The sequence below is a fragment of the Somniosus microcephalus genome, unplaced genomic scaffold, assembly GCF_052327205.1.
Source record: "Somniosus microcephalus isolate GS21.2 unplaced genomic scaffold, FLI_Smic_1.0 unresolved_chr7, whole genome shotgun sequence".
NCBI lineage: Eukaryota > Metazoa > Chordata > Chondrichthyes > Squaliformes > Somniosidae > Somniosus > Somniosus microcephalus.
Genome location: NW_028225185.1, coordinates 9,891,121 through 9,899,579, shown reverse-complemented (window position 1 = coordinate 9,899,579; position 8,459 = coordinate 9,891,121).

Genomic DNA, 8,459 nt, shown 5'->3' with positions numbered 1-8,459 from the left:
GCCGCACTGTCGGAGGGGCAGTACTGAGGGAGCGCCGCACTGTCGGAGGGGCAGTACTGAGGGAGTGCCGCACTGTCGGAGGGGCGGTACTGAGGGAGCGCAGCACTGTCGGAGGGGCGGTACTGAGGGAGCGCCGCACTGTCGGAGGGGCGGTACTGAGGGAGCGCCGCACTGTCGGAGGGGCGGTACTGAGGGAGCGCCGCACTGTCGGAGGGGCAGTACTGAGGGAGCGCCGCACTGTCGGAGGGGCAGTACTGAGGGAGCGCCGCACTGTCGGCGGGGCAGTACTGAGGGAGCGCCGCACTGTCGGAGGGGCAGTACTGAGGGAGCGCCGCACTGTCGGAGGGGCAGTACTGAGGGAGCGCCGCACTGTCGGAGGGGCAGTACTGAGGGAGCGCCGCACTGTCGGAGGGGCAGTACTGAGGGAGCGCCGCACTGTCGGAGGGGCAGTACTGAGGGAGCGCCGCACTGTTGCAGGTGCCGTCTTTCGGATGAGACATTAATCTGAGTCTGCCCTCTCAGGTGGACGTAAAAGATCCCACAGCCACTATTGGAAGAAGAGCAGGGGGGGAGTTCTCCCCGGTGTCCTGAGGCCAATATTTATCCCTCAACCAACATCATTCAAACAGATGATCTGGCCATTATCACATGGCTGTTTGTGGGAGCTTGCTGTGTGCAAATTAGCTGCCGTGTTTCCTACATTACAACAGTGACCACACTTTTTAAGTACTTCATTGGCTGTAATGCGCTTTGGGACGTCCTGAGGTGATGAAAGGCGCGGGAGAAATGCGAGTCTTTCTGTCTTTTTGAAAGGATGGTGGAAATTGAAATGGTCAAATAACATTCCAGTTCTTGAGTCAAGCTGCTGAAATGCCAAGAGAGGACCATAAAGAAGAATACCCTCAGTCAACTAGTCCTGGGACTCAGTGAAGTAACTACTAACACTACTAATAATAACCAGCCCCAGGACAGTGACAGCGTAACACAAAGAATTCGACCCAACACAATCGTCGCTAAGCAAAAGGAAAAATATCTGTCATATTGGGCAGAAACAACAAAAACCCAAAACAAACTCAATTGCTACTTGGCCCTAAACAGACAATACAACATGGCTGATTACCTGACCATGGTAAAGGATAGCAAACTGAGAAAAACTTTGACAATGTACAGACTTAGTGAACATAACCTGGCGATCGAAAAAGGTAGACACAGGCAGACCCGGCTACCAAGTGAGGACAGGATATGCTCTCACTGCAGTCAGGGAGTGGTGGAGACAGAGATGCACTTCCTCACAGCTTGTAGAAAATATCAGGGCATAAGGGAGAATTTCTACCCAAAATTCACAAAAATATGCCCGGAATTCAGAAATTTGAATGACGACCAAAAACTCCCATACCTACTAGGGGAAGAGAGAAATTGTGTAACCTTAGCGGCACACTATGTTACAGCTTGCCATAAACAGAGGGACAACCACTAAATATAAGAAAAGAGTATATACAAATTATATGAATGTATATTTATACACTCAGGGATATATCTGTTTATCCCCTGTATGGATAGATCTGTGTTTATGTGTTCAACCATGAATGTTTTTCGATGCTTTGGCAACATAAGATGTACCTTGTCATGCCAATAAAGCGATTTGAATTGAATTGAATTGAATTGCAGTTTATTATTCCTCGGCACTTCCTCGTTTTCTGGTGAGCTGTGAAAGAAGTGAAAGAACCTTTCTCACAGTTGCTTTTTTGAAACATTCATGTTGAAAGATCTTTCTGAGGTGGAGCCAGAAGGAAGTTTAATTCCGACTCAGTCGCGTAAACGAAAGCGAATCTCATTCGGAGATGATAAATAAATTCAGATTCAAGCTCGAGAGGCGAGAGTAAAATTAAAATGAGTTGTAAGGGATGTACGTTAAAGGGGACCTTGGTGGGGTGGGGGGTGCAGGGCTGAATCTGCTGACTGCGACGCCCTCCGTGGTCGAATTGCCCGCCAACACTTGCTGCCTATAAAGAATGGCCGCTTGGGCGCGGTGATGGGAGACCATCCAATCGCAGAGTGCGATGAGCTGTTCACCCTGTGATTCGTGGACCCACCCCACCCCCCCCCTCCGTGACAGAGGTCCTGAGGCCAGTCTGTGCTCCTTCCGTGGATGTTGCCAGAGAGGCTTGGGCTACCAGATTGGAGAAGGTTGTCTCGCTTGGCCTCTGTCGCAGCTGTCGTCTTTCGGGTGAGACGTTAAACCGAGGCCCCGTCTGCTCTCTCAGGTGGACGTAAAAGATCCCACGGCCACTATTGGAGGAAGGGCAGGGGGAGTTCTCCCCGGTGTCCTGGGGCCAATATTTATCCCTCAACCAACATCACTAAGACCACCTATTTCCACCTCTGTAACATCGCCAGTCTCCGCCCCTTGCCTCAGCTCATCCACTGCTGAAACATAGAAACTAGGAGCAGGAGTAGGCCATTCGGCCCTTCGAGCCTGCTCCGCCATTCAACGAGATAATGGCTGATCATCCAAACCCTAGCACCCGGTCCCTACACCGACAGCCATCCCACCCAAGCCCTATCCCCATAACCCCGTAACCCCACATATTTAATCCCCCCTAACACTAAGGGCCAATTTTTTTTATCATGGCCAATCAACCTAACCCGCACATCTTTGGACTGTGGGAGGAAACCGGAGCACCCGGAGGAAACCCACGCAAACACGGGGAGAATGTGCAAACTCCACACAGACAGTCACCCGAGGCCGGATTTGAACCCGGGTCCCTGGCGCTGTGAGGCAACAGTGCTAACCACTATGCCACCGTGCTGCCCTCATCCATACCTTTTGTTACCTCTAGACTCGACTATTCCAACGCACTCCTGGCTGGCCTCCCAGATTCCACCCTACATAAACTAGAGGTCATCCAAAACTCTGCTGCCAGTGTCCTAACTCGCACCGAGTCCCGTTCACCCATCACCCCCTGTGCTCACTGACCTACATTGGCTCCCGGTTAAGCAACGCCTCGATTTCAAAATTCTCATCCTTGTTTCCAAATCCCTCCATGGCCTCGCCCCTCTCCCTATCTCTGTAACCTCCTCCAGCCCTACAACCCTCCGCGATCTCTGCGCTCCTCCAATTCTGCCCTCTTGAGCATCCCCCCGATTTCCATCGCTCCACCATTGGCGGCCGCGCCTTCAGCCGCCTGGGGCCCCGAGCTCTGGAATTCCCTCCCTGAACCTCTCCGCCTCTCTCTCTCTCTCCACCTTTAAGACGCTCCTTAAAACCGACCTCTTTGGCCAAGCTTTTGGTCACCTGCCCTTATGTCTCCTTATATGGCTTGGTGTCAAATTTTTTGTTTTATAATACTCCTGCGAAGTACCTTGGGACGTTTTACTACATTAAAGGTGCTATATAAATACACGTTGAACCGGTCGTCATCCCATTGCAGTTTGTGGGGTCTTGCTGTGCGCAAGTTGGACAGTGGAAAATTTCATTCAAAACAGGGGCAATCCTCACCACAGGGATTTATAATTCCCCGTGCCGTATCTTCGGAATTCCTGGCCTGCATACCAGAAATTCCAAGTGTCTCTGCCCACCTAAAAAAGGGTGGATAAAAGATGTGAAATATCCCTTATCTAAGGAAGGATACACTTGCCTTGGAGGCGGTGCAGCGAAGGTTCACTAGACTGATTCCTGGGATGAGAGGGCTGTCCTGTGATGAGAGATTGGGTAGAATGGGCCGATACTCTCTGGAGTTTAGAAGAATGGGAGGTGATCTCATTGAAACATACAAGATTCTGAGGGGGATTGACAGGGTAGATGCTGAGAGGCTGTTTCCCCCTGGCTGGAGAGTCTAGAACCAGGGGTCACAGTCTCAGGATAAGGGGCCGGTCGTTGAGGACTGAGATGACTGAGACTGACAAAAGTAAGGAAATTATGATGAACCTGTATAAAACACTGGTTCGGCCTCAACTGGAGTACTGTGTCCAATTCTGGGCACCGACCTTCAGCGAGATGTGAAGGCCTTAGAGAGGGTGCAGAAAAGATTTACGAGAATGGTTCCAGGGATGAGGGACTTCAGTTACGTGGCTAGACTGGAGAAGCTGGGGTTGTTCTCCTTGGAGCAGAGATCGAGGTGTTCAAAATCAAAAAGTACTGTCGGCGGGGCGGTACTGAGGGAGCGCCGCACTGTCGGAGGGGCGGTACTGAGGGAGAGCCGCACTGTCGGAGGGGCGGTACCGAGGGAGCGCCGCACTGTCGGAGGGGCGGTACCGAGGGAGCGCCGCACTGTCGGAGGGGCGGTACCGAGGGAGCGCCGCACTGTCGGAGGGGCGGTACCGAGGGAGCGCCGCACTGTCGGAGGGGCGGTACCGAGGGAGCGCCGCACTGTCGGAGGGGCGGTACTGAGGGAGCGCCGCACTGTCGGAGGGGCGGTACTGAGGGAGCGCCGCACTGTCGGAGGGGCGGTACTGAGGGAGCGCCGCACTGTCGGAGGGGCGGTACTGAGGGAGCGCCGCGGTGTCGGAGGGGCGGTACTGAGGGAGCGCCGCACTGTCGGAGGGGCGGTACTGAGGTAGCGCCGCACTGTCGGAGGTCCCATCTTTCAGAGGAGACGTTAAACCGAGGCCCCGTCTGCCCTCTCAGGTGGACGTAAAAGATCCCACGGCCACTATTGGAAGAAGAGCAGGGGGAGTTCTCCCCGGTGTCCTGGGACCAATATTTATCCCTCAACCAACATCACTAAAATAAAAAATCTGGTCACAGCACAGGAGATTATTCAGCCCGTCGAGCCCGTGCCGGCTCTCTGCAAGAGCATTTCAGCTAGTCCCACTCCCCCGCCCTTTCCCCATTGCTCAGCAAAATTTCTTTCCTTCAGATACTTATCCAATTCCCTTTTGAAAGCCATGATTGAATCTGCCTCCACCACCCTTTCAGGCAGTGATTCCAGATCCTAACCACTCGCTGCGTTAAAAAGTTTTTCCTCACGTCGCCTTTGGTTCTTCTGCCAATCACCATAAATCTGTTTCCTCTGGTTCTCGACCCTTCCAGAACTGTTTAGAAACATAGAAACATAGGAGCAGGAGTCGGCCATTCGGCCCCTCGAGCCTGCTCCGCCATTCAATGAGAGCATGGCTGATCCTCTATCTCAATACCATATTCCCGCTCTCTCCCCATACCCCTCGATGCCTTTTGTGTCTAGAAATCTATCGATCTCCTTCTTCAATATATTCAGTGACTTGGCCTCCACAGCCTTCTGTGGTAGAGAATTCCACAGGTTCACCACCCTCTGAGTGAAGAAATTTCTCCTCATCTCTGTCCTAAATGTCCTACCCCGTATCCTGAGACTGTGACTCCTCGTTCTCGACCCCCCCAGCCAGGGGAAACATCCTCCCTGCATCCAGTCTGTCTAGCCCTGTCAGAATTTTATACGTTTCAATGAGATCCCCTCTCATTCTTCTTAACTCTAGTGAATACAGGCCTAGTCGACCCAATCTCTCCTCATACGACAGTCCTGCCATCCCAGGAATCAGTCTGGTGAACCTTCGCTGCACTCCCTCTATGGCAAGTATATCCTTCCTTAGGTAAGGAGACCAAAACTGCACACAGTACTCCAGGTGTGGTCTCACCAAGGCCCTGTATAACTGTAGTAAGACATCCTTGCTCCTGTACTCAAATCCTCTTGCAATGAAGGCCAGCATACCATTTGCCTTCCTAACTGCTTGCTGCACCTGCATGTTTGCTTTCAGTGACTGGTGTACAAGGACACCCAGGTCCCTCTGTACATCAACATTTCCCAATCTATCACCATTTAAATAATACTCAACCTTTCTGTTTTTCCTACCGAAGTGGATAACTTCACATTTATCCACGTTATACTGCGTCTGCCATGTACTTGCCCACTCACTCAAATTGTCTAAATCGCCCTGAAGCCTCTTTCTCTCCATCTACTCTGTCCAGACCCCTCATGATTTTGAACACCTCTATCAAATCTCCTCTCAATCTTCTCTGCTCTAAGGAGAACAACCCCAGCTTCTCCAGTCTAGCCACGTAACTGAAGTCCCTCATCCCTGGAACCATTCTTGTAAATCTTTTCTGCACCCTCGCATCTCTAAGGCCTTCACATCCTTCCTAAAGCGCGGTGCCCAGAATTGGACACAATACTCCAGTTGAGGCCGAACCAGTGTTTTATGAAGGTTTATTATAACTTCCTTGCGTTTGTACTCTATGCCTCTATTTATGGAGCCCAGGATCCTGTAAGCTTTTTTAACCACTTTCTCAACCTGCCCTGCCACCATCAACGATTTGTGCACACATACCCCCAGGTCTCTCTGTCCATGCACCCTCTTTAGGATTGTACCCTTTAGTTTATATTGCCTGTTCATTCTTCCTACCAAAATGTATCACTTCGCACTTTTCTGCGTTAAATTTCATTCCACCAGCCTGTCTATGTCTTCCTGAAGTCTATCACTCTCCTCCTCACTGTTCACTATACTTCCAAGTTTTGTGTCATCTGCAAATTTTGAAATTGTGCCCTGTACACCCACATCCAAGTCATTAATATATATCAAGAAAAGCAGTGGTCCTAGAACCGACCCCTGGGGAACACCACTGTATACCTTCCTCCAGTCCGAAAAACAACCGTTCACCACTGCTCTCTGTTTCCTGTCACTTAGCCAATTCCGTATCCATGCTGTCACTGTCCCTTTTATTCCCGGGCTTCAACTTTGCTGGCAAGCCTATTATGTGGCACTTCATCAAACGCCTTTTGGAAATCCATGTACACTACGTCAACCGCATTGCCCTCATCAACCCTCTCCGTTACCTCATCGAAAAACTCCATCAAGTTAGTTAAACACGATCTGCCTTTAACAAATCCGTGCTGGCTTCCCTTAATTAATCCGCACTTGTCCAAGTGACTGTTAGCTTTCTCCCAGATTATCGTTTCCAAAAGCTTCCCCACGACCGAGGTTAAACCGACTGGCCTGTAGTTGCTGTCATTTATCTCGTTGCTGTTTGTGGGAGCTTGCTGTGCGCAAATTGTCTGCCATGTTTCTCACATTACAACACTTCAAATAAAGTACTCCATTGGCTGTAAAGGGCTTCGGGACGTCCGGTGGCCGTGAAAGGCGCTATATGAATGCAAGTCAATCTTTACAGGAGTAAAGAAGTCTTACTCCAATTATATAGGGCCTTGGTGAGACCACACCTGGAGTACTGTGTACAATTTTGGTCTCCTTACCTAAGGAAGGATATACTTGCCATAGAGGGGGTGCGACGAAGGCTCACGAGATTGATTCCTGGGATGGCGGGACTGTCGTATGAGAAGAGATTGAGTAAACTAGGCCTGTATTCTACTGAATTCAGAAGAATGAGAGGGGATCTCATTGAAGCATACAAAATTATTACAGGGCTTGATAGGGTGGACGCTGGGAGAATGTTTCCCTTGGCTGGGGAGTCTAGAACCAGGGGCCACAGCCTCAGGATAAAGGGTCGGCCATTCAGGACTGAGAGAAGAAATTTCTTCACACAGAGGGTGGTGAATCTTTGGAATTCTTTGCCCCAGAGGGCTGTGGAGGCTCAGTCGAGAGTCGAGACAGGAGTCGATAGATTTCTGACTATTAAGGCCATCAAGGGATATGGTGATAGGGCTGGTGAATGGAAACATAGAAACATAGAAAACAGGAGCAGGAGTCGGCCATTCGGCCCCTCGAGCCTGCTCCGCCATTCAATGAGATCATGGCTGATCATCCAAGTTCAGTACCCTGTTCCTGCTTTCTCCCCATATCCTTTGATCCCTTTAGCCTTAAGAAATATAATATCCAACTCCTTCTTGAATATATTTAATGAATTGGCCTCCACTGCCTTCTGTGGTAGAGAATTCCACAGGTTCCCCACTCTCTGGGTGAAGAAATTCCTCCTCATCTCTGTCCTAAATGGCTTACCCCTTATCCTTAGTCTGTGACCCCTGGTTCTGGACTCCCCGGCCATCGGGAACATCCTTCCTGCATCTAGTCTGTCCAGTCCTGTTAGAATTTTATAAGTTTCGATGAGATCCTCTCTCATTCTTCTAAACTCCAGCGAGTATAAGCCCAATTGATCCAATCTCTCCTCATACATCATTCCTGCCCTCCCAGGTATCAGTCTGGTGAATCTTCGCTGCACTCCCTCCATGGCAAGAACATCCTTCCTCAGATAAGGCGACCAAAACTGCACACAATACTCAAGGTGTGGTCTCACCAAGGCCCTGTACAACTGCAGCAAGACATCCTTGTTCCTGTACTCGAACCCTCTCGCTACGAAGGCCAACATACCATTTGCCTTCTTAACCGCCTGCTGCACCTGCATGCTTACTTTCAGCGGAGTTGAGGCAGAAGATCAGCCATGATCTCATTGAATGGCGGAGTAGGCTCGAGGGGCCGAATGGCTGACTCTTGCTCCTATTTTTTATGTTTAACTGCAGCCATGTAAGTAAATC